The sequence below is a fragment of the Rutidosis leptorrhynchoides genome, chromosome 1, assembly GCF_046630445.1.
Source record: "Rutidosis leptorrhynchoides isolate AG116_Rl617_1_P2 chromosome 1, CSIRO_AGI_Rlap_v1, whole genome shotgun sequence".
NCBI lineage: Eukaryota > Viridiplantae > Streptophyta > Magnoliopsida > Asterales > Asteraceae > Rutidosis > Rutidosis leptorrhynchoides.
The window spans coordinates 245,184,006-245,210,790 of record NC_092333.1 but is presented as its reverse complement, the minus strand read 5'-3'; positions in this window follow the sequence as shown (position 1 = coordinate 245,210,790).

Here is a 26,785-nt window from a genome sequence, read left to right as displayed (position 1 = left end):
TACTGTTTTAACATAGGTTCCGCGGTTATTTCATGGTGTAGCAAGAATCAAGATGTTGTTGCTTTGTCTAGCACGGAAGCGGAATATATAGCTGCAAAAATGGCGGCTCAAGAATGCACGTGGTTAAGAAGATTGATTGGTGACATACTTGAAAAAGTAGATTATGTTGTCAAACTGAGATGTGACAACGAAAGTGCAATCAAGCTTGCTTCGAATCCAGTTTTTCATGCTCGTACTAAGCATATTGAAATGAGATATCATTTTATTTGTGAAAAGGTTCTAAGCGGGTAAATCGAGCTAGCAAATGTAAGGACAAATGCTCAAGTGGCAGATATCTTTACTAAAGCTCTAATGAAGGCCAAGTTCGTAGAATTTCGAGAGGCGTTAGGGATTGTTGATCGGGAGTTTGCACCAAGGGGGAGTGTTAAAATATTGGTGCAAACAAAATTTGAAAATAAAAGCGCCACTAAAAGTGAGTTAAAGTGTTGCACGGATTTTGGAGATTTCGGTATGCGTGAAACACACAAATGCGGCGCATCTCTTCATTGATGTGGCGCATCCATACACCAAAATGTCCCGAATGTTTTAGATGCGGAGTTTCACTTGAATGCTGCGCGTCAGAAGGAGAGGATGCGGCGCATCCTCTATAGATGCGCCGCATCGGTAGCTGTATCAAGTGGGTCACTCACCAACTTTCCCACTCCGGGTTTTCTTGCTTTTCTTTTGCTTTTTTTGTTTAATGGGCACTTTGTCTCAATGATTTATGGCTTTAATGCGTGTAGTAAGTATGTGTTAATCATCTTGTTTCTACTTTGAACTTGTATTTAAAGGAGAGTGTTGTAACCATAAGAAATGCATTCCAAACACTTCAAGTTTACTTACTATTGTCTATATTGTTCCTTATCTTTCTATTTACAGCAAATAAGCTAGTTGTTTTACAACCATGAATTTATATTTACATCGGTCATAACTCTATATCTATCTAACGAACTCTATATCTAATCTAACAAAAAAAAATTACAGTCATATAAATCACACTTTCTCATAGGTGAACGCCCAAAGATAGTTATCACGAAATCTCCATCGGAGCAACGCAAAAGTAAAGCATCAACAATTGACATAATCCGGTCTTTGTTCGCGTTTGACATGTTCCAGTTTTCAATCCAATCACACCATTCTATCCAGTTTGAACCTTAGCTTTGCTCCATAATTGAGAAGCTAGGTGGCATTCAAAGAACACATGATTTACATTGCTTGATGGTGTATGTGTATAATATGAATAGATGGATCCCAGGATATGTATATGGATGTAGATGTATATGATTAGCCAGTCAGATATGGATGATAAATATCATTTATGGATATATCTATAATCAATCATCACCTGAAATTTATATATACTTACGTAAATATGATATATGCATATATCTTTACATATCTGTATACTTATATACCATAGCATAAACTATTAAAGTGATAAGATAGAATATGCAATGATGTTAATATTTATAAGTTATATTATATGTATTAATTAATTAATATATATTATGATATTTTATTGGTATATGATGACAAACAAATCGAAATGCATGCACCAATTGATCACGTAGAGTAAAATTATACGTTCAACATTTAGTGAAGTCATCATGAATTATAATTAAAACGTCAATCAACCTAATAAATAGGTTTGCCACTAGCACATTGAAGTCAAATTGTAAATAGTTGGTACCTAGGTTGGATATAACATCAAGTTGGATTACACGTTTTCGGCAAGTTGGATCTATTGCGTGACAAAATCTAAACTTTATTTTTTTGCATAGTTGATACTTAGGTTTAGCTTAAGTTACGTGGTTAGTACCCCAACCTAATGTCCGTCAACATTTGAATGTTAACCCTTCGCATGCCCAATGCCCACGCATGTGAGGGTAATTTTGTCCATTTAATTATAATATTCCATTTAGTTATGATATTGCATGACCACAATGCACACGTCCCTACAACTTCAGAGTCCTAACCTAACGTACGTGGTTGACTCGAACCGAATTGTTAACAGGGGCCATATCAGCAGCAACTTGTACAGTAAGTGAATCACCATTTCCTCGTTATATCAACATCAGCTTGTACACGGAAAGAGGATCATCAAATTTGAGATACAAATCTGAGCATTTGAGAACAAAAAATCGATTTTTGAACAATTTTATGCGATTGTATGCAATATATGATATCCGTTGTAATACGTATCTGAACTAAAAATTAATTTTGAACAATGTGAAATACGATTACAAATCTTATATTTTGAACAATGTGAAATTTGATCAATCAAATCTCAATATATGTTGGTGTTGATATCGGCTTAAAGGGCTTGCTGAGGCAGATGTTGGTGCATCGGGTGGTGAAAATGAGGATTTCCCGTGTAGTTGGAAGATTCGTGACGCAGAGTGTTAGGTCGAGGGGAATAGAGTGCGCTATCTGAACTCGAGCTTAGTTAAGTAAAAAAGACCGCAATGTTGGTGTTGTTTAAAGTCTAAAGTCTAAAGTCTAGAGAAGCAACCTAAAACAAGGATGAGTGAAGATAACTCCTTTTGTTTATATAACAACCCTCATATTTCCATACTTGAATTGACTAATTTTCCCCTATGGTTGTTATCCATACGTAATATATAATTAAATTCGACGTTGATCAAATATTTATTTTTAGTCGACACATTTTGTTTAACAAAAGTTTACACTAATTATATAAAATAACTTTAGTTAATATTAATATTAATGCATATTATATTTAAAACTATATGTAACATAATTATTAATTAAATGATAAGTTATTTTAATCATTATTTATATTTTTAGCTTATAAAAAAAGAAATAAGATTTTTTTTATAAATTAAATAATAAGACCATGAATTTTGACTAAATATTTTCAAAGACAAAACATATTAAAGACATTTTTAACATGTTTTTTTTGTCAAAATTGGCACCTTTATTTTATTTATATTTTTTTCTTTTCACCAACCATTTTTTCCTATAAATACCCACTTCCATTTCATAAAAACTTGTATCAAATCTTTGGAAAAACTCTCTCACAAACTTGGGAAACTACTTGAAGTATTTTCTATACTTTTTTATCGAATTGCTTTTATTTTTTTGTATATTATTTATAAATTTGAAATTAATATATATAAATTATGTTTATATGTTATAATTAGTATTATAAGTATTATGATGTATAAAAATAATTTTGATAATTTATGAAATATTATTTATAATTAAATACGAATTATGTAGTATTTAAACGTAAAAACAATGTAAAATTCGTAATAAATATTTTTAATCAAAAATAAAATATATATAAATTTTTCTGAGATTATAAAACTTATATAGATCTTAAAAAAATTATAAAAATAATTACTTGGGTCGAATTGGTAATTATTATATAATTAAACTCTATTATTATGTAATTTGAAGATAAATTAAGAATAAATATAAAATAATAAAAATATTTTTTAAATATTTTTTTCTACAGGTTATTAGACTAATAGAAATTTATAAAAATTATAAAAATAATTGTTTGGTTTATTTAGTAATTATGTAGAATTAAATTTGTTTTGTGAATAAATTAAGGGTAAAAATGAAAATAAATACAAAATATAATAAAAATGTTTTCTTAAATTTTTTTACTGATTTATATGATTAACTAAGACTATAAAAATTATGTATATAATTTTTAGATATTTAATTAAGTATTTAGACATTTTTGGATAATGTTTGATTAATAAAACACTATTATCTTTGAAGTAATTTAGGTATTTATTTAAAGGTAATTATATTTAATATATATAAGACATACTAAGGTATAATAACTAAATATTAAATAATACTTAGGTTATATTATCACATATATAATTATTAAGTACATTAATAATTCGTTGTGTGTATTCACCTATAACGTGAAGGTTATAATTAAAAGATAACGTGCACTTTATACAAAACCTCACTGCTACTTGTGGCCTAGGGTGATCCTTGTTACCATTATGGGATGCTTGTGGATCTCGAATGCCAAGACTTAGATTCTGGTCAAGAGATCCTGGGCCGCTCGGTAACAATAGATCATTCGAGTGACTTGCATGTTAGCAATGAAGTTTGGGTGAGATTGTACGTCTTTGTTGAGGATTATAACACGAACATTCTTAAACTAGAAGCTTACTATAAGTGGAAGCTTTTCATAAATAGTAGGTTTCCAAAAATAGAAACTTTTGAGAAATAAGAACTTTTCTCGAAAACTGTCACTGTTAATATAGTTGCTATATTAATAAACAAACTTTATGTCTGTTAGACATTAACTAATCAAATATTATATCTCTAGGCCATTACGAATTGAAAGTTTTTAATCGAAAGATTATCAGATTACATACTTATCATTTTATGATCTCGACACGTCATACTGCTATTATACATATCTTATCATATCTTATCATATCGTATCTATCTTAATAGACTTTGTGTAATGACCCTGGAATTTCCAACGTTTATTTATTAATAATAATTATTATTAATACGTGTGATTAAATGAATGTATGTTATTACATTTACATGTGGCCATGATTGCCCGCACTTGACTTTAATTGCCCGAAACGTCTTTGTGACACACGAAACTTCCACGAATAATACTTTTAGAGTATTATTTACATTCTTGATCGATTTTATTAATCATTTTAATTAACTATGGTGATTAGTTAGTTACTTGGACTTTAATTGGATTTATTTGTTAATTAATTGAACTTGGGCTTTATTAGTGTAATGGACTCATGATATTGGGCTTATAAGCCCACCCTACATTTTAAGTGGACTAACTAGCCCACTCTTGCATGTAAGTATCAAATTTAATGGAAACTAGTTAGTTAAAGACTTAAGGAATCTAGTTACCATGTAATCCCCATGCAAACACATCTTATATCCACACTTTTAAGACTTTATATGCTTGTAACCATTGAACACATCCCTCCCCCCCCCCCTCCCCCCCCCCCTTTTTGCAACTGCAGGCCGTGGCCTTTAGGGCCTTGGTAGTGCATTTTTTGTTTCAAATTTTGATTACATATCACTTGCATTTTGCTCTCTTTTTCTCACACACAAAACACTCTCATACTTGCAACCATTTTACTCTCTTTTTATCTCTATACTTAGTAAGTAACTTGATACTTTTTCTCTTCTTTTCTTCTTGTAAAAACCGAACCAAGCACCCTTAAATCATCATCATCTTTGTTCTTTGTTGTTAATTGTTTGAAGTTGTTAGTTGTTGTTACTTTGTTACTTGTTATTATTTACTTACTAGTTTCCAAGAATCAAACTCTTTAGTTTCATTCTTCATTTATCTTGTAATTTCAAGAACACACAAGAACTAAACTTACTAGTTTATGTTCTACATATATTGTTTCAAAAGATTGTAAGTTCATGTGTTGAAAGCATACTTGTGAATCATGTTTGTAAACTTTAAAGTTTACATTCTTAAAGATAAAACTTAGGCTTGAATCTTTAAAATATGAACAACCATGAACCTTTTACTTGTTTACTTAGTTATTTCTTTGTATTATGTACTTTAATTTCATGTTTGTTGGTTGTTATTGGTCAAATGTTACTAGTTAACTTTGATCTCATTAATCTTGAACTAAAGTTAACTTTAATAGTTCAAGAACATGTAAGTAAGATTTCTTTAATTATAACTTTGTACACTTATGTTAGATCTAGACTTTTGAGTCTTGGATCTTCAAGATCAAACTAAGAATTATGTTCTACAACTTAAGATCTTGATTTCATAAGTTCATTTTCAAGTTTGTAACTTATTATTAGTTTTAAAGTTCATGTATGTGTTAGATCTAAGACTTTGATTTAACTTTGGTTCATCAAAACACTTGCAACACTTAAGTGAGTTGTGCTTCATGCCTTAGACTTGCACTTGGGTTATGATGGTCAAACCTTGGTAAAAATGATGCAAACACATCAACGAGTTGTACACTTGAAGCTATAGGCATCAAGGATGAGAACCATGATGAACATCAAGCACCAAACTCACCGGAACCCATTATTTTTCTGCTTTCTGTCTTCTACCTACTGTTTTCTGGTTTCTGTAACAGACCAGTACACCTGGGCTACTGTAACCTTGATTTTCAAATAGCTCTGTTCGATTAGATAACTTTTTATATAGGACTCGTCTTAATCCGAGTTACGGTTTAGGATTTATGGCCCTCCGATCGTCACTATGTCCTTTTAACATTGTGCAGAAATTTCTGACCTACTCGCACTTAGACCGTCACCACGGTCAAACGCAGACGAGTTTGCTTCTGTAAATTTTACCACACTTAAAGAACTCATATACGGAGCCATGGCTACTGGTCTCACCTTAATTCAGTAAGGGTAGAGGCCGTGGTGACTGACTGAAGTCAGCCTTTGTTTTAAACTACTTTCATAAACGAAACTTACTTTACGCATTTTGTTTGATGATGAATGATGATGACCCTTAAGACCTTATTTACATACTTTTAAACCTTTTCGGACGATTTACTGACTTAGTACTATTTGACTTAGGTTGAGGACCCGTTTGGACAACCTTCATTACTTGCTTACTTTCCGAGTCATACTTTACCGCTACTTTATCATTGTGAGTTATAGCATTCCCTTTTTACTTTAACTTATTTTGGGAACTGAGAATACATGCAGATTTTATGTTTTACATACTAGGCACGAGTACTTAAACTTATATATGTGTGGGTTATATAACGGCAGAAACATTCCCTTTAGCTCGGTAATGTTTAGTCATTGGTTTTTGAACCGGTGAACGCGAATCTTAGATATGGATCCATAGGGTTTGACATCCCCACTCGGGCTAGTAGCACTAGCATTTAACAAGTGTTTAATACTTCGTAAACATACGCACTTTCCAAGTGTACTTTCAGGGGGTATAAACGTTAAGTTAGTTACCAAGTGCCCATGGTTAACATATACTTTATCATACTGTTTTGAAACGCTCTTTGTAGCACTGAAATCTCGTGGCCTACCTTACATACTGTTATACTTAAACTATAGCTCACCAACCTTTGTGTTGATGTTTTTAAGCATGTTTTTCTCAGGTGCTTAAGGTTATTGCTTCCGCTGTCGTGCTAGTCTTGCCGTAGACACCCGCTGCTCTAGTGTTATCACCGTATGAACTGTTTAACTTGCATTCAAACTTTAATACATTTGAACTATGTTTTGTAACGACCTAAGGGTCACATACATTTATTCATGCTTGCTATTCATAAAAGCATACTGTTGGTGTAAAACAATTGACGTCGGTTATGACGTCATCTTTTTATCGTGAATGCAACTTCTTTTATTACAGCATGTAGTACTTAACCTTGTAATGATCCTGTTGTTGATGATTCTTACGCGATGGTTTTGTACGGGGCATCACATTTGGTATCAGAGCATTGGTTGTAGGGAATTAGGTTGCATTAGTGAGTCTAAGACCGACCCGAGTAGGATTCACTAATAGGACTAATCTACAACTTGCTAGTTTACTTGTTTCCGCTGAACTTACTGCATGCTGCTGCTTACTTTTACTGCTATCTGCCATACACTACTACCTGATTTCACTACCGTATGATATTACTTGCTTTCGATTGCATGCTACTTCCGTACGATTCGTTATTATTGCCATGCTACTTATTGTTATACATGATTTAAACTGTTGGCCTAATACATGCTTGCTTTATGACTTACTGACATGGAAAATATTTTTTTTCCTTGTTCAGATGTCGGATGTTCCACCTGCTATTGTTTTGGGCAGTTTAGACTCGTCAGCCACCCCACCTACTGCTTCTGCCGACACACCGATCCCGCTACCCACGAGTGACCCCAGCGCTTCATCTTCCGGGACTAGCAGCCAGCCGCCTGCACCAGTGGCTACTATTGATGGACATGTGGACCCTACGAAGATTCCAGCTCCGTCTGCTCCCGGACCCTCAGAGCCACGGCCCCGCATCGGTGGTGTTGTGATTCCCGCGGAGTTCGGGGAAGGGCCATTCCGTAACCATATGCGCATGCCGTGCCGACGCGCTCCTAATGGACGTTTAGTGCCAATTCCGCCATTCAGATACAGACAGATGATGGCCGCTCATGGACGACCAGTTCAGCCACCCGTGTCACCATCACATGATTCTGATGATCCTTCATCCGAGGACTCCTCTACAGATGACTCCAGTGACTCCGACGAAGAGAACCTTGATGACGTACCTATACAGGCACCCTCCACCCCGCCGAAGAAGCGGTACCGTCCTGATGGCACCGTCATTCCAGGGGTGAATGGAGGTCGTGCTTTCACTGACGCTTTTGGTCGGCGTCGGAGGGTTACTGCTCGTAAGCGGCTTGTGATGTACCCTGCCGACCCACAAGTGCGTAAGGCACCCCGTTACGTACTGACTATTTCTGGAGCCGGAACGTCTGCACCCCGTTTCGTGCGGTCTGCACCACCCGCACCACCGGCACCACCCGCACCACCTGCACCGCCTGCCCCACCATCTCCCTCTAACGAGGAACTGTGGAGGGAGGTGGGAATCCTCCGAGCTCGGGTTACTGAGCTCGAGGAGCAGTTGGCTCAGGTTTTAGACATCCTACACCCACCTTCACCATAGGACCTTTTGTATTAGATTTCATGATGTAATCTAGTTGTAGTTTCATATTTCACTTATGTATTGTACGAATCTATCATGATGTATGAAACTTATTATTAATGAATGGAAACTTTGTGATGTTACTTTTTGCACAAGTGTTCTATTTACATTACTGTATGGTGTTTTGCGGTACTTGTATCAACATGCGTTACTTAATTAACATGTGTTGTGCTGTTTACATGTTGGTTGTTATATACTATATTATTATATATTGAATGCTGGATTTTGACTTGAGTCAAAATGTTTGTATAGAACACCATGGCTAACGGTCGATCCACACCTACTGCTGCTCAAATTGAAGAGATGATCCAAGAACGTGTAGCCGCAGCCATTGCGGAAATGCAACCCCAAGCTCCACCGCCACCGCCACCACCACCGGTTATTCAACCCGTTCGAAATGGGTGTACTTACAAGGAATTCCAGAGCTGTAAACCACATAACTTCAGCGGCACTGAGGGACCGTGTAACAACCCAAACCAACCCGCGAACAAAACACGTGAAAATACAAAAAAAATTTTTTTTTGCTGGAACAGCATATGGAGCGGCGCGCCATATAGGCCGCGCGACGCGCCAAACCTGACTGTCCGGAAAGTCTTTAAATGCGAAAATGTTTGACCACTTCCCGACGTATTTAGACAAAACGCTTTTAACCATACATTAATATATGTAGAACTAACACGTTCCATTAATAAAATTAGTCTTACGAAGACCGGGCCCACATCGGCCGTTTTACGACTTTCGTACGAAAATACAAGTTTTCAACCACATGATTTGTAATACAAAATAAAGCCGAGCATGGCGATTGGGGATACGCTACCCAATCCTAATAAATCCAAAAGCAAGCCTTCTACGCAAACTATGCAAGTCCTCTAATCCTCGCGCTTACCCGAGCCACCATCCGCATGCAATCTATAAAAAGAGTCAACAACGAGAGGGTAAGCTAACGCTTAGTGAATGATAATATACTACATACATATATATGTATAAAATGGACACGCCACAAAATAACAAATACCGCATACCGAGGCATCCATATAAGGCACTACACTAAGCATACCGTACGATCTCTAAGCAACGAGCTAAAGATACAACAACAATATAAGTTCACCAACGACGATGTGAACAACGCCAAATAGCTACACCCGGAGGGTTAGCTACAACACAACAATAAATTAATATATAACAATATAAACGAACAAGGTTAACACCTTAACCCAATACCGAGAACCAAATACCACAATGAAGATTGGCCGAACTACACGAGCCTTAGTAATCCGAAACCACACGAGATTACTATCTTCACAACATCGAGGTTGGCCGAAATACACGAGCCTTAGTAATCCGAAACCACACGAGATTACTACCTCAATAAGATGACCGAACTACACGAGTCACCATGAATCCGAACTACACGAGATTCATTTTTGATAAGATGACCGAACTACACGCGTCATCGTGAATCCGAACTACACGCGATTCACTTCTCCAACTCAAAACCCTTCGCCATTGGGGTTATATCATCCACATCATAACCACGTGTGATAGTGTACACACAAAACGTGTACCTCGCCAAAGGTGGTCAACCAAAACGCACAACCGTGCCAATTGGATCTAAACGCAAGTCTATCAAATCCATCTATATGTGAAGTGAGCTCTATAGCCGAGAATCACTTCACCCGACCCGCACCCATCCTACACATACATATGCACATAGGATATTATCACTCACCTTGAAGTCTTGAAGAATGCTTCCAAGTAAACCGCAACTCGCCAATGGAAAATACCTATTCCATTATCACAATTACAACAATACACTTAGAGTGGATTCACAAATCTACCCAATTCAACACTTAGTGCAAATTTGACCCAAATGCACTTCCAAGCACAAACCGTGCCCAAAACTAACCAATAATCATATATATATATATATAGTGTTAAACACGTGTCATACCCATTTTGACACTTAAACCCTAATTTTGACCCATTAAGTCAAAATCTCACCATTTACAAGTTTTGACACCAAAACACATTTAACTTGGTTTAATACTTCAACTTAATCCATTTTAAGTTTATAAACCTCATTAAATCGCCAAATGGGTCATAATCACCACCAAACCCTAATTTGACCCAAAGTCACAATTAGTCAACCAAATAACCTTAAATGGGTTTCAATACATCCATAATCACTAATTTAAGTGATTAAACTCAATTTCAAGTCCTAAACATGGCCAATTAGTTCTCCAACCCAAAATCCACCAACAATTAACAATAAACCCAATTACTAGCATCACTAAACCCGTTTCATCATCTAAAAGGGTTTTTCATCAAACTAACTCAAACCCTAACTTGAATATCAAATCAAATAGATGAAATTCGGAGTTTGAGCTTACCAATACCACCACAACGTAGCTAGGAACGAAAGGAACAACTTTAGAACTCGAGCTTTTGATCAATTCGGCCTCCTTCTTCACCAAAACCCTAAATCTCTCTCTAGAATCTCTCTCTCTCTCTCTAGATAGTTGGGAGTGATGAATGGATGTGAAAATGATCCAAAACTGATCCAAACCAGCTAATATGGCTCACAAATCCGGCCCCAAGTGAAATTACCCAAATACCCTTCATTAAAACCAATTAAAACAAAGGATTCTGTCAGCGCCAAATGGCGCGGCGCGCGATCCTACTGAAACAGCTTCTTTTGCATTTTAATTTATATACAATAAAACCCACACCCTTGAACACCATAATACACAAGTAAGTAAGATAATTATTCGGGTCTTACAACTCTCCCCCACTTAAACTCGATCACGTCCTCGTGATCCTCGTCACTTAACCAAACGGACCACACTCCACGGTCCTCAAACATACGTCCCAATCCAACTTTCCTAGGCAACTCTTCCCAATGAATCACCTCTAACAACATCACACACGATTTAACAAATCACAATCCGAGCACTAAAACCATGCTCAATCCCTCACATCGGGAAACTCAATCAATCTCGAACCGAGATATCAACCCTCTAGCGTAACGTTACCAAGTACAATGCTAAAAGCAACCAAGTTTAAATCCTAAAGTCAACAATCCGAAACGATGAAGACCGAACCAAACGATCCCTTACGGATTACACCAATCACTAAACATCCTTTGTAGTGCGCCATACGACCAATACGCAACCACCGTAACATCATAATCCAACGGCTAGAACCGATAGCGCCCAAAATAACTATGGAAACGCAAAACCCAAGGTGTACGAAATCAACCATCGTCACACCCGTAACAAACATGTGAGCGAAACACGGCTATCGCCTCACTAATCCCACAACATGGTCCTCACAACCCCACCATCGACGTATAAAACGACCGATAGTTCCCGCAACATGGTCCTTACGACCCTACCATTGGTGTATCAAACAACCAATAGATCACACGACACGAAGGCTGGCCGAAAACACACGCGCCCTAGTGAATCCGAACTACACACGACTCACTACCTTCACCACAACAACAATCGGGAATGGCCGAACTACACGCGCCATAGTGAATCCGAACTACACGAGAGTCACTATCCCGGAGGAATGACCGAACTACACGAGTCAATTGTGAATCCGAACTACACGAGACTCACTCCTCAATACAATGACCGAAACCACACGAGTCATTTGTGAATCCGAACTACACGAGATTCACTTCCACAACATCGAGGTTGGCCGAACTACACGAGCCTTAGTAATCCGAAACCACACGAGATTACTACCTCAATAAGATGACCGAACTACACGAGTCACCATGAATTCGAACTACACGAGATTCATTCCAATAAGATGACCGAACTACACGCGTCATCGTGAATCCGAAAACACACGCGATCCACAATCTCAACACAGGAATGTTACTCACATTTCCCACCGGTACTCGCATTTCCCGATAGTGTTACACCATACCGACATAACACTACTCCCTTGATGAAGTTAGCGGACCCCGAAGGTCATGCTCCACCAATCACAACACCGGATGAAGTCAGCGGACCCGAAGATCATGCTTCACCGATATAACACCACGCTCATGATGAAGTCAGCGGACCCCGAAGGTCATGCTCCACCAATCACAACACCGGATGAAGTCAGCAGACCCGAAGATCATGCTTCACCGATATAACACCACGCTCATGATGAAGTCAGCGAACCCCGAAAGTCATGCTCCACCAATCACAACACCGGATGAAGTCAGCGGACCCGAAGATCATGCTTCACCGATATAACACCACGCTCATGATGAAGTCAGCGGACCCCGAAAGTCATGCTCCACCAATCACGTATTCCCATGATGAAGTCAGCGGACCCTAAAGATCATGCTTCATCAAACAACCGTACCATAATCGAGCAAGAACCACCTATACCAAACATAGGTACCAAACAATAATTCTCCACAAGAGAACCCGACACAGACCTCCCTTAACCGGAGGATTTCACCTTGCTCGCCAAACACGTCCATTATCCCTCAACGAGATTTACCACATTACCACCTTGGTGATAATTCAAATCCAAAATCATAAGTACAATTTATCCGAAATTGTACTCTACCACAAATCGACCCAACCAGGTCTCGACAACATTTTCCGGATCTACCAATAGCATCATCCGAAATCTCACACTAAAACTTCCTCGTGCGGGAGTGTAACTCCCCCACTTAGAACCACGTTCCATATCCACAACTCATACAACCGTACAATGCTACCACAGGTAGACTTTACCAACAATTTGGGCTCACACGACCCATTACCACATCTTACTCCAACCTTGAGCACATGAAGGATTTTAACCAACCCTTAAACACTTTGTACGAAAAGTGTACCGCAACACAATCGGAGTCGAACACCACGCTAGTAGGTATAAAAGAGGCACCTAATGTCGCGTCACGTAGAATCCTTTACCAACATACATCGAGATCCAAAACAATCGATTTCTCGGGTTTCATCCCACCCGTCGAACCTCATGGTTCATCAACTTCAACACGAGAGCGAACATGCTCTAACATCCGAACACCAAAACTCATTTTCATGGCTTGGTAGAGACATTTTCCAAATACTAAGGAATGCTTGGTTACGCCAAGTCTTACGCCCTTCACCCGTCAATCAAACATCAACATAGGGTACTTCCATTAGGAACGTCACCCATAGCATAACATGCACAACAAAGGCACGCAACTCAAACTCAAACGGCATTTAATAAATAATCAAAAGACATATTTATCAAAATTAAATGTACCTTAACGTCTCCTGGTCGCACCCGTCCCCGCTAACTTGGGACATTCCGACTTACGATGTCCTTCTTTTTGGCAATTGAAGCACACCATACCATCACCCTTTGGTACCGAACATTCCCAAGACTTGTGACCCCTCACGCCACAATTGTAACATCTAACCGCACTAGAATCCGACATACCCGTTCGCGTACCACCCGTGCTCACACTCGGACCCTTAGCCCTCTTACTCGGAGCACCATAAGAAACGACCCTTCGCTCACTTGAAGGTTCACCCTTTTTCGATCGTGAATACGACTCGAAACCTCTAGCCAAGTCGAATAATTCCGAAAACGATTTCGCTTGACCCCGGCTAATTTTACTTTTCAAGTCATCATTCAAGGTCCGATAGAAATCCCCCATCAACAAACGATCATTCCCCAAATACTCCGGACAAAAACGAGCCTTCGCCATAAAGGTCGTCTTGAGAGTACTCAAATCCATAGATCCTTGTCACAAATTTCGCAACTCATTACGCAATTCCCACAAATCGGCCGAAGTCCGGAACTCCTCAAAGAATTCCTCCTTAAAGTCGTCCCACGATAAAGCCATAAACGTCTTGCCACCGACAAGATCAATCTTACCATCCAACCAATCCCTTGCCCTACCCCGCAACAAACTCGTAGCGAGTCTCGTCTTTCTCTCAGGAGGGCAATCAATAGTACGGAAACACCCTTCGACGTCCGAAATCCAAGTTGTGCTTATCAAAGGATCCGGTTTCCCATCATACATCGGGGGTTTAGTCCTCATGAAGCTCTTAAGATAACGCTCCATTTCACTACTACCCCGAAATTCGGAATACTTCCTATCCATTCTTTCTTCCAACGCACCCATTTGCTCCGCAATGGCGGCCGCAACTCTAGTATTAAACTCCTCGCCATTCGTCTCGATCTCGTTTCGCGTCGCCATTCTAAAGAATGCAAAACAATTAGTCCATGAACGTATAAAACCATACGCACCACACCGCCCCATCTTGCTAAACACTCGTCGTACATCACTTATTAGACACGATTTGCACCCGTAATAAGGTTTGCAAGTCCTTATTACGCACACACGTCGTCTCAACTCGTTAGTACAATGACCGCCTCGCTCGATGATATAACTAACACAACCAAAATTCTACGCGGTACAAACACACGCGAGAATTATTATCACAACACAACAACATATTAATAATATCCGCATTACTAATATAAACGTTAGTCAACCTATAGCCAAGGCACTAACCAAACCCATTCCGACCCGTAATCCTACAAGTCCCGCAACAATTAAGCACACACACAAGTCTAAGTCTAGGTACCTATCTCAAGTCACCTAAATCCCTTAGACCATGCTCTGATACCACTTGTAACAACCCAAACCAACCCGCGAACAAACCACGTGAAAATACAAAAAAAAATTTTTTTTGCTGGAACAGCATATGGAGCGGCGCGCCATATAGGCCGCGCGGCGCGCCAAACCTGACTGTCAGGAAAGTCTTTAAATGCGAAAATGTTTGACCACTTCCCGACGTATTTAGACAAAACGCTTTTAACCATACATTAATATATGTAGAACTAACATGTTCCATTAATAAAATTAGTCTTACGAAGACCGGGCCCACATCGGCCGTTTTACGACTTTCGTACGAAAATACAAGTTTTCAACCACATGATTTGTAATACAAAATAAAGCCGAGCATGGCGAATGGGGATACGCTACCCAATCCTAATAAATCCAAAAGCAAGCCTTCTACGCAAACTATGCAAGTCCTCTAATCCTCGCGCTTACCCGAGCCACCATCCGCATGCAATCTATAAAAAGAGTCAACAACGAGAGGGTAAGCTAACGCTTAGTGAATGATAATATACTACATACATATATATGTATAAAATGGACACGCCACAAAATAACAAATACCGCATACCGAGGCATCCATATAAGGCACTACACTAAGCATACCGTACGATCTCTAAGCAACGAGCTAAAGATACAACAACAATATAAGTTCACCAACGACGATGTGAACAACGCCAAATAGCTACACCCGGAGGGTTAGCTACAACACAACAATAAATTAATATATAACAATATAAACGAACAAGGTTAACACCTTAACCCAATACCGAGAACCAAATACCACAATGAAGATTGGCCGAACTACACGAGCCTTAGTAATCCGAAACCACACGAGATTACTATCTTCACAACATCGAGGTTGGCCGAACTACACGAGCCTTAGTAATCCGAAACCACACGAGATTACTACCTCAATAAGATGACCGAACTACACGAGTCACCGTGAATCCGAACTACACGAGATTCATTTTTGATAAGATGACCGAACTACACGCGTCATCGTGAATCCGAACTACACGCGATTCACTTCTCCAACTCAAAACCCTTCGCCATTGGGGTTATATCATCCACATCACAACCACGAGTGATAGTGTACACACAAAACGTGTACCTCGCCAAAGGTGGTCAACCAAAACGCACAACCGTGCCAATTGGATCTAAACGCAAGTCTATCAAATCCATCTATATGTGAAGTGAGCTCTATAGCCGAGAATCACTTCACCCGACCCGCACCCATCCTACACATACATATGCACATAGGATATTATCACTCACCTTGAAGTCTTGAAGAATGCTTCCAAGTAAACCGCAACTCGCCAATGGAAAATACCTATTCCATTATCACAATTACAACAATACACTTAGAGTGGATTCACAAATCAACCCAATTCGACACTTAGTGCAAATTTGACCCAAATGCACTTCTAATCACAAACCGTGCTCAAAACTAACCAATAATCACTAACACAAGTGAGAATGGTCCTAATACGCCAATTAAACCCGAACTCAAGTGTTAAACACGTGTCATACCCATTTTGACACTTAAACCCTAATTTTGACCCATTAAGTCAAAATCTCACCATTTACAAGTTTTGACACCAAAACACATTTAACTTGGTTTAATACTTCAACTTAATCCATTTTAAGTTTATAAACCTCATTAAATCGCCAAATGGGTCATAATCACCACCAAACCCTAATTTGACCCAAAGTCACAATTAGTCAACCAAATAACCTTAAATGGGTTTCAATACATACATAATCACTAACTTAAGTGATTAAACTCAATTTCAAGTCCTAAACATGGCCAATTAGTTCTCCAACCCAAAATCCACCAACAATTAACAATAAACCCAATTACTAGCATCACTAAACCCATTTCATCATCTAAAAGGGTTTTTCATCAAACTAACTCAAACCCTAACTTGAATATCAAATCAAATAGATGAAATTCGGAGTTTGAGCTTACCAATACCACCACAACGTAGCTAGGAACGAAAGGAACAACTTTAGAACTCGAGCTTTTGATCAATTCGGCCTCCTTCTTCACCAAAACCCTAAATCTCTCTCTAGAATCTCTCTCTCTCTCTCTCTCTCTAGATAGTTGGGAGTGATGAATAGATGTGAAAATGATCCAAAACTGATCCAAACCAGCTAATATGGCTCACAAATCCGGCCCCAAGTGAAATTACCCAAATACCATTCATTAAAACCAATTAAAACAAAGGATTCTGTCAGCGCCAAATGGCGCGGCGCGCCCCAAACCCGCGCGGCGCGCGATCCTACTGAAACAGTTTCTTTTGCATTTTAATTTATATACAATAAAACCCACACCCTTGAACACCATAATACACAAGTAAGTAAGATAATTATTCGGGTCTTACAGACCGGTTGGTCTCACCAGATGGTTCGAGAAACTTGAATCAGTATTCCGAGTTAGCAACTGTTCGGAGGACAACAAAACCAAGTTTGCATCTTGCACGCTATCTGACGGTGCACTAACGTGGTGGAACACGTTAGCTCAAGCGAAAGGTATCGATGAGGCGTATGCTACGCCATGGGAGGAATTCAAAGCGGCTATGATTGAGGAGTATTGTCCGAGAACCGAAATCCAAAAGATGGAAATGGAATTCTTGCAGTTAAAGGCCGTTGGGAACAACCTTGATGGTTACAACAGGAGATTTTTGGAACCAGCCCTGATGTGTCCAACAATGGTCACCCCGGAATTCAAGCGAATGGAAAGGTACTTTTGGGGACTCCCTAAGAGCATTAAGGGAAACGTCACCTCATCCAAGCCACCGAATGTTCCCGAAGCGATGCGCATGGCGCATACTTTGATGAATCAAATAACCATCGATTAACCGGAGAAAAATATGTCTGAAGCGGGTACTAGTGAGAAATGCAAATGGGATAACCACAACAACAACAACAACAACAACAGGGGAAGGAACTATGAACAGAACACGGCGAAACGACATGAGGGTTTCAGAGGAAACAACAACGGTGGAAACCCCAACCCCAACAACAACACCAACTCCAACTCCAACCTGAACTACAAGGGAACCCTACCTCAATGCAAGAGGTGTTACAAACACCACACTGGGTATTGCAATGTTGTCTGCGAGAAGTGCCAATGGTCTAGGCATGTTGGAAAAGACTGCAAGGTCACCACTTTGAATGGGAAGCCGAACACCAACGGGCCAAGGAAATGTTACGAATGCGGACAGACGGGCCACTTTAGAAATGCGTGTCCAAATAAGCGAAAAGATGGCGGACCACCGTGCGCTAGAGCTTTCAATGTTAATGCAAGGGATGCACGTGAAAACCCCGACTTGGTGACAGGTATATTCACAATCAACAATCTTTTAGCTTCTGTTTTGTTTGATACTGGTGCGGATAGAAGTTATGTATGTAGACATTTTTGCGATAAGATTAATTGGTCATTAGTCCCTTTAAAGGAGAGTATGCTTGTCGAGGTCGCCAACGGTAAACTTGAAAAAGTTGACCACATTAGTCGAGGAGCTATTATCAACATAGCTGGTGCAGATTTCGAAATTGACTTGATATCTATCAAACTGGGAAGTTTTGACGTGATCGTCGGTATGGATTGGTTGAGCAAGATAAAGGCCGATATTATCTGTGGAGATAAAGCACTTCGCATACCACAAGGAGATGGCGAACCACTGGTTATCTATGGAGAGAGATGTACCTCGAAGTTGAACCTCATTAGTTGCGTGAAAGCGCAAAAGATTATGAAGAAGGGACGTTTTGCTGTCCTAGCACATGTGAAAGCGGTAGAAACCGAGGTGAAGAGCATGAATGACGTTCGAATTGTGAACGAATTTTCCGATGTCTTCCCTGAGGAATTGCCTGGATTACTACCACCGAGAGCAGTAGAGTTTCAGATTGATTTAGTGCCAGGAGCTGCACCTGTAGCTCGCGCACCTTATAGACTCGCACCTTCCGAGATGCAAGAATTACAGAGTCAACTACAAGAGCTGTTAGATCGAGGATTTATCCAACCAAGCTTCTCGCCTTGGGGCGCACCTGTATTGTTTGTGAAGAAGAAGGATGGATCCTTCTGTATGTGTATCGACTACCGTGAACTCAACAAATTGACTATCAAGAATCGGTATCCCCTTCCACGAATTGACGATCTTTTTGACCAACTACAAGGATCGAGCGTTTACTCAAAGATCGATTTGCGATCCGTTTATCACCAATTGAGGATGACGGAAAGTGACGTGATGAAAACTGCATTCAGAACCCGTTATGGTCATTATGAGTTTCTCGTGATGCCATTCGGTTTGACAAATGCACCTGCCGTGTTCATGGACCTCATGAATCGTGTCTGTAAGCCATACCTGGATAAGTTTGTTATCCTCTTCATAGATGATATCCTCATCTACTCTAAGAGCGAAGAAGAGCATGAGTAACACCTCCGACTAGTACTTGAACTCTTGAGATAAGAGCAACTTTACGCCAAATTCTCCAAGTGTGAATTTTGGTTGAAGGAAGTTCAATTTCTGGGTCATGTTGTAAGCGACCAGGGTATCAAAGTTGATCCCGCCAAGATTGAAGCCATCAGTAAGTGGGAGACCCCCACTACTCTGACTCATATTTGCCAATTCCTAGGTCTCGCTGGTTACTACCGACGGTTCATTGAAGGATTTTCTCTGATTGCGCGTCCTTTGACCGCGCAGACTCACAAGGGCAAGAAGTTCATTTGGGAACCCGCATACGAATCAGCATTCCAAACTTTGAAGAAGAAGTTAACCTCCGCACCTATCCTATCACTTCCTGAGGGTAGTGACGACTTTGTTGTTTATTGTGATGCATCGAAGAGTGGTTTTGGTTGTGTACTGATGCAACGATCAAAGGTTATTGCCTATGCCTCCCGCCAATTGAAGATTCACGAGCGGAACTACACTACACACGATCTTGAACTTGGAGCCGTTGTCTTTGCGCTTAAATTGTGGAGACACTATTTGTATGAAACTAAGAGCACTATCTTCACCGATCACAAGAGTCTCCGGCACATCTTTGATCAGAAGCAACTAAATATGAGATAGCGTCGATGGATCGAGACGCTCAACGACTACGATTGTGAACTCCGTTATCACCCTGGCAAGGCCAATGTTGTAGCTGACGCTTTAAGCTGAAAGGAGAGGACGACACCTCTTCGTGTTAGGGCTCTGAACATCACCATCCATTCGAACCTCAACAGCCAGATCAGAGTAGCCCAAGATGAGGCTCTCAAGGAGGAAAATATATCTCACGAACATTTGAACATACTTGTCTCTCGATTCGAGGTTAGGGAGTCTGGACTCCGATGTTATGCCGGGAGAATTTGGGTACCTCTTTATGGAGATCTACGAAACCTGATACTTAATGAAGCACACAAATCGAGATATTCGATTCATCCTAGAGCGGGCAAAATGTACCACGACCTTAAAGAACAGTATTGGTGGCCGAATCTTAAGAAGGACGTTGTGACTTATGTTGGTAAGTGTTTGACTTGCTCGAAGGTTAAAGCCGAGCATCAGAGGCCCTCTGGATTGCTTCAACAACCAGAAATCCCACAATGGAAGTGGGAACGGATAACAATGGATTTCATCACCAAGCTGCCGAAGACGGTGGGCGGATACGATACTATTTGGGTTATTGTTGACCGCCTTACTAAATCTGCACACTTTCTAGCAATGAAGGAAACAGATACGATGGAAAGACTTGCTCAACTATACATCAAGGAGGTTGTATCTCGTCATGGTGTACCTTTATCGATCATCTCAGATCGCGATCCCCGTTTTGCCTCTAGATTTTGGCGTTCTTTGCAAGAAGCCATGGGAAACTCGTCTTGACATGAGTACTGCTTATCACCCTCAGACTGACGGGCAAAGTGAAAGAACGATTCAGACCTTGGAAGACATGTTGCGTGCATGTGTTATCGATTTCGGAAAGGCCTGGGAAAGGCATTTGCCACTCGCCGAATTTTCTTACAACAACAGTTATCACTCTAGCATTAATGCTGCACCTTTCGAAGCATTGTATGGCCGCAAGTGCCGATCTCCTATTTGTTGGGCCGAAGTTGGCGAAAAGCAAATCACCGGACCCGAGGTAGTTCATGAAACAACGGAGAATATTGCTCAGATTCAAGCTAGACTTAAGACTGCTTGTGACCGTCAAAAGAGTTATGCTGATCTTAAACGTAAAGACTTTGAATTCACCGTTGGTGATCGTGTAATGTTGAAGGTTGCACCTTGGAAGGGTGTGATTTGCTTTGGAAAACGTGGAAAGTTAAACCCACGATACATTGGTCCTTTTGAAATCTTGGAACGTGTTAGACCCGTTGCTTACCGTTTAGATCTTCCAGCACAATTGAGCTCGGTTCATCCTACCTTCCACGTGTCAAACTTGAAGAAGTGTCTTGCTGCACCTGAACTTATCATACCACTTGAGGAACTTACAATTGACGACAAACTCCACTTCATGGAAGAGCCTGTTGAGATTATGGATCGTGAGATCAAAACTTTGAAACGCAACAAGATTCCGATAGTCAGAGTGCGATGGAATGCCAAACGAGGACCTGAGTTTACTTGGGAGCGAGAGGATCAAATGATGCGGAAGTATCCTCACCTTTTCCCGACTCCTCCATCTACCTCAGCTTAAATTTCGGGACGAAATTTTCTTTAACAGGTGGGTAATGTAATGACCCTAGAATTTCCAACGTTTATTTATTAATAATTATTATTAATAATACGTGTGATTAAACGAATGTATGTAATTACATTTACATGTTGCCATGATTGCCCGTACTTGACTTTAATTGCCCGAAACGTCTTTGTGAAACACAAGACTCTTCCATGAATAATATTTTTAGAGTATTATTTACATTCATGATTGATTTTATTAATCATTTTAATTAACTATGGTGATTAGTTAGTTACTTGGGCTTTAATTGGATTTATTTGTTAATTAATTGAACTTGGGCTTTATTAGTGTAATGGACTCATGATATTGGGCTTATAAGCCCACTCTTGCATGTAAGTATCAAATTTAATGGAAACTAGTTAGTTAAAGACTTAAGGAATCTAGTTACCATGTAATCCCCATGCAAACACATCTTATATACACACTTTTAAGACTTTACATGCTTGTAACCATTGAACACATCCCTCCCCCCCCCTCTCCCTTTTTGCAACTGCAGGCCGTGGCCTTTAGGGCCTTGGTAGTGCATTTTTTGTTTCAAATTTTGATTACATATCACTTGCATTTTGCTCTCTTTTTCTCACACACAAAACACTCTCATACTTGCAACCATTTTACTCTCTTTTTCTCTCTATACTTAGTAAGTAACTTGATACTTTTTCTCTTCTTTTCTTCTTGTAAAAACCGAACCAAGCACCCTTAAATCATCATCATCTTTGTTCTTTGTTGTTAATTGTTTGAAGTTGTTAGTTGTTGTTACTTTGTTACTTGTTATTATTTACTTACTAGTTTCCAAGAATCAAACTCTTTAGTTTCATTCTTCATTTATCTTGTAATTTCAAGAACACACAAGAACTAAACTTACTAGTTTATGTTCTACATATATTGTTTCAAAAGATTGTAAGTTCATGTGTTGAAAGCATACTTGTGAATCATGTTTGTAAACTTTAAAGTTTACATTCTTAAAGATAAAACTTAGGCTTGAATCTTTAAAATATGAACAACCATGAACCTTTTACTTGTTTACTTAGTTATTTCTTTGTATTATGTACTTTAATTTCATGTTTGTTGGTTGTTATTGGTCAAATGTTACTAGTTAACTTTGATCTCATTAATCTTGAACTAAAGTTAACTTTAATAGTTCAAGAACATGTAAGTAAGATTTCTTTAATTATAACTTTGTACACTTATGTTAGATCTAGACTTTTGAGTCTTGGATCTTCAAGATCAAACTAAGAATTATGTTCTACAACTTAAGATCTTGATTTCATAAGTTCATTTTCAAGTTTGTAACTTATTATTAGTTTTAAAGTTCATGTATGTGTTAGATCTAAGACTTTGATTTAACTTTGGTTCATCAAAACACTTGCAACACTTAAGTGAGTTGTGCTTCATGCCTTAGACTTGCACTTGGGTTATGATGGTCAAACCTTGGTAAAAATGATGCAAACACATCAACGAGTTGTACACTTGAAGCTATAGGCATCAAGGATGAGAACCATGATGAACATCAAGCACCAAACTCACCGGAACCCATTATTTTTCTGCTTTCTGTCTTCTACCTACTGTTTTCTGGTTTCTGTAACAGACCAGTACACCTGGGCTACTGTAACCTTGATTTTCAAATAGCTCTGTTCGATTAGATAACTTTTTATATAGGACTCGTCTTAATCCGAGTTACGGTTTAGGATTTATGGCCCTCCGATCGTCACTATGTCCTTTTAACATTGTGCAGAAATTTCTGACCTACTCGCACTTAGACCGTCACCACGGTCAAACGCAGACGAGTTTGCTTCTGTAAATTTTACCACACTTAAAGAACTCATATACGGAGCCATGGCTACTGGTCTCACCTTAATTCAGTAAGGGTAGAGGCCGTGGTGACTGACTGAAGTCAGCCTTTGTTTTAAACTACTTTCATAAACGAAACTTACTTTACGCATTTTGTTTGATGATGAATGATGATGACCCTTAAGACCTTATTTACATACTTTTAAACCTTTTCGGACGATTTACTGACTTAGTACTATTTGACTTAGGTTGAGGACCCGTTTGGACAACCTTCATTACTTGCTTACTTTCCGAGTCATACTTTACCGCTACTTTATCATTGTGAGTTATAGCATTCCCTTTTTACTTTAACTTATTTTGGGAACTGAGAATACATGCGGATTTTATGTTTTACATACTAGGCACGAGTACTTAAACTTATATATGTGTGGGTTATATAACGGCAGAAACATTCCCTTTAGCTCGGTAACGTTTAGTCATTGGTTTTTGAACCGGTGAATGCGAATCTTAGATATGAATCCATAGGGTTTGACATCCCCACTCGGGCTAGTAGCGCTAGCATTTAACGAGTGTTTAATACTTCGTAAACATACGCACTTGCCAAGTGTACTTTCAGGGGGTATAAACGTTAAGTTAGTTACCAAGTGCCCACGGTTAACATATACTTTATCATACTGTTTTGAAACGCTCTTTGTAGCACTGAATTCTCGTGGCCTACCTTACATACTGTTATACTTAAACTATAGCTCACCAACCTTTGTGTTGACGTTTTTAAGCATGTTTTTCTCAGGTGCTTAAGGTTATTGCTTCCGCTGTCGTGCTAGTCTTGTCGTAGACACCCGCTGCTCTAGTGTTATCACCGCATGAACTGTTTAACTTGCATTCAAACTTTAATACATTTGAACTATGTTTTGTAATGACCTAAGGGTCACATACATTTATTCATGCTTGCTATTCGTAAAAGCATACTGTTGGTGTAAAACAATTGACGTAGGTTATGACGTCATCTTTTTTATCGTGAATGCAACTTCTTTTATTACAGCATGTAGTACTTAACCTTGTAATGATCCCGTTGTTGATGATTCTTACACGATGGTTTTGTACGGGGCATCACACTTTGTCTAACACTTTTCCTAAATTTTCTCCGTAAATTACGGAAATCTTTTTGCTATATATACGTATATCAAGAAGTCAAATATATCATTCAATATTCAACACTCATCTCATAACAAAAACCCTTATTCCGATCAGATAATATGGATTTCTCACTTGATTCCTCAAACTCCTCAAGCTCCAATGGCAGCGTAACCGGAATGAACCAACCAATTAGTCATCACCTTTTCTGGATGAATTGGGGGTGGGTTCGTAGTCTACTTAATCAATGGAGAAGTGAAGAAGGTGATCCTTTTTACCCACCAAATTGTCCTATTGGTGAAGAACCTGAAGCGCTTACCGGCGAACCTGTTCGGAACACTATTTTCACCCTCATTTCCAGGGTATCCCACCACGAGTATATAATAACTAGAATTCTAGATCTTATTCATCCACTTGTCCGAACCGCCAATCATCCCGAAATAATAGAAGAAGTCAACGAGCTTAACGCTCGAGTAGTGGCTTTAGAAAATATGGTGAAAAACCTACGAGCACCAGCAACAGCACCAACAGCATAACCAGCACCGCCAGTACCATCAGCATCAACACCAACATCATCAGCTTCACCAACAACAACATCAGCATCCCACGTCTCAACATCATAATCGGTACCTCAAACATCAACATCAGACGCCCCATAGATACCAAGGAATATTAGTAATAATGAGTTAAGATGTATTGACTCATTCTTCCTGAAGAATTATATATGTATATGTTATATATATATATATATATATATATATATATATATATATATATATATATATATATATATATATATATGGTTTGGAACAATAATAAATCTTTTCGTACTAAGCTATTACGTGTGAATCTTAACTAGTATGTACTATTTGGTTAATTCATATCACTAATATGCTATGATGTACATCCTTCATTAACGACTTAACCATCGTTAACTACAATCTCTGTTTCAACTCAATGAATTCCATTTCATAATAAACCAAGTGTATTATTCGAATACATGTTTGATTGTATATCTTCATTTTCGATGTACTCAAACCTTTCTAGAAAACATTATTCGTGCCTTGTGAATTTCACAAGAAATCCATGAGCACCAACATCATATACCGAGATATATCAATAACAATGAACGATGAAGTATTGATTCATAACTTCATTAGCAAAATATTTCGCGACAATTATAAAACCTCTAAGGTTTTGGAAATTATTAATTCTCATTTCAACCGTAAATCAAATGAGTTTAATATTATATTAACTCATTAAATCCATGATTACATCTGAAAGAAAATATATATGTACGTATATTTTCATAAAGATTGTAATTAAATATTCTGTTGTACAAACTGTTGACGGTGAAAATATTTTAACGGGTAGGTAATACCCGAGAAATATTTATATATCACATTAATATGTTACACCGTACATTCTTCAATTCTGATTCAACAGTCATTAACAATACTACTTACATTCACAAGATATATGCATCCGTTCACTAAAGAATAACCATTTTCATACAAATTCAATTACATATTCTGATTTTGACATATCAGAATCCAAGTAAAGCTTTAGCAGGTGTTATCTTCCTAAAGATTACTAAATTCATATATATATATATTCATTCGTATTCTGTGATGAATTATCATGTCAAACCACCGAAATTAGAACCATTGATGGTTACATCCTACGCTTAAACACTTCAAATTCAAAATTCTTGAAAACACTTCGGATTGATAATCAATGATTCAGATTCGTTAACCTTGAGAATGCTGACGAAGCAGCAAAAGCTATAGATGGTCTTCATGGCCAAAAGTTTGATGAT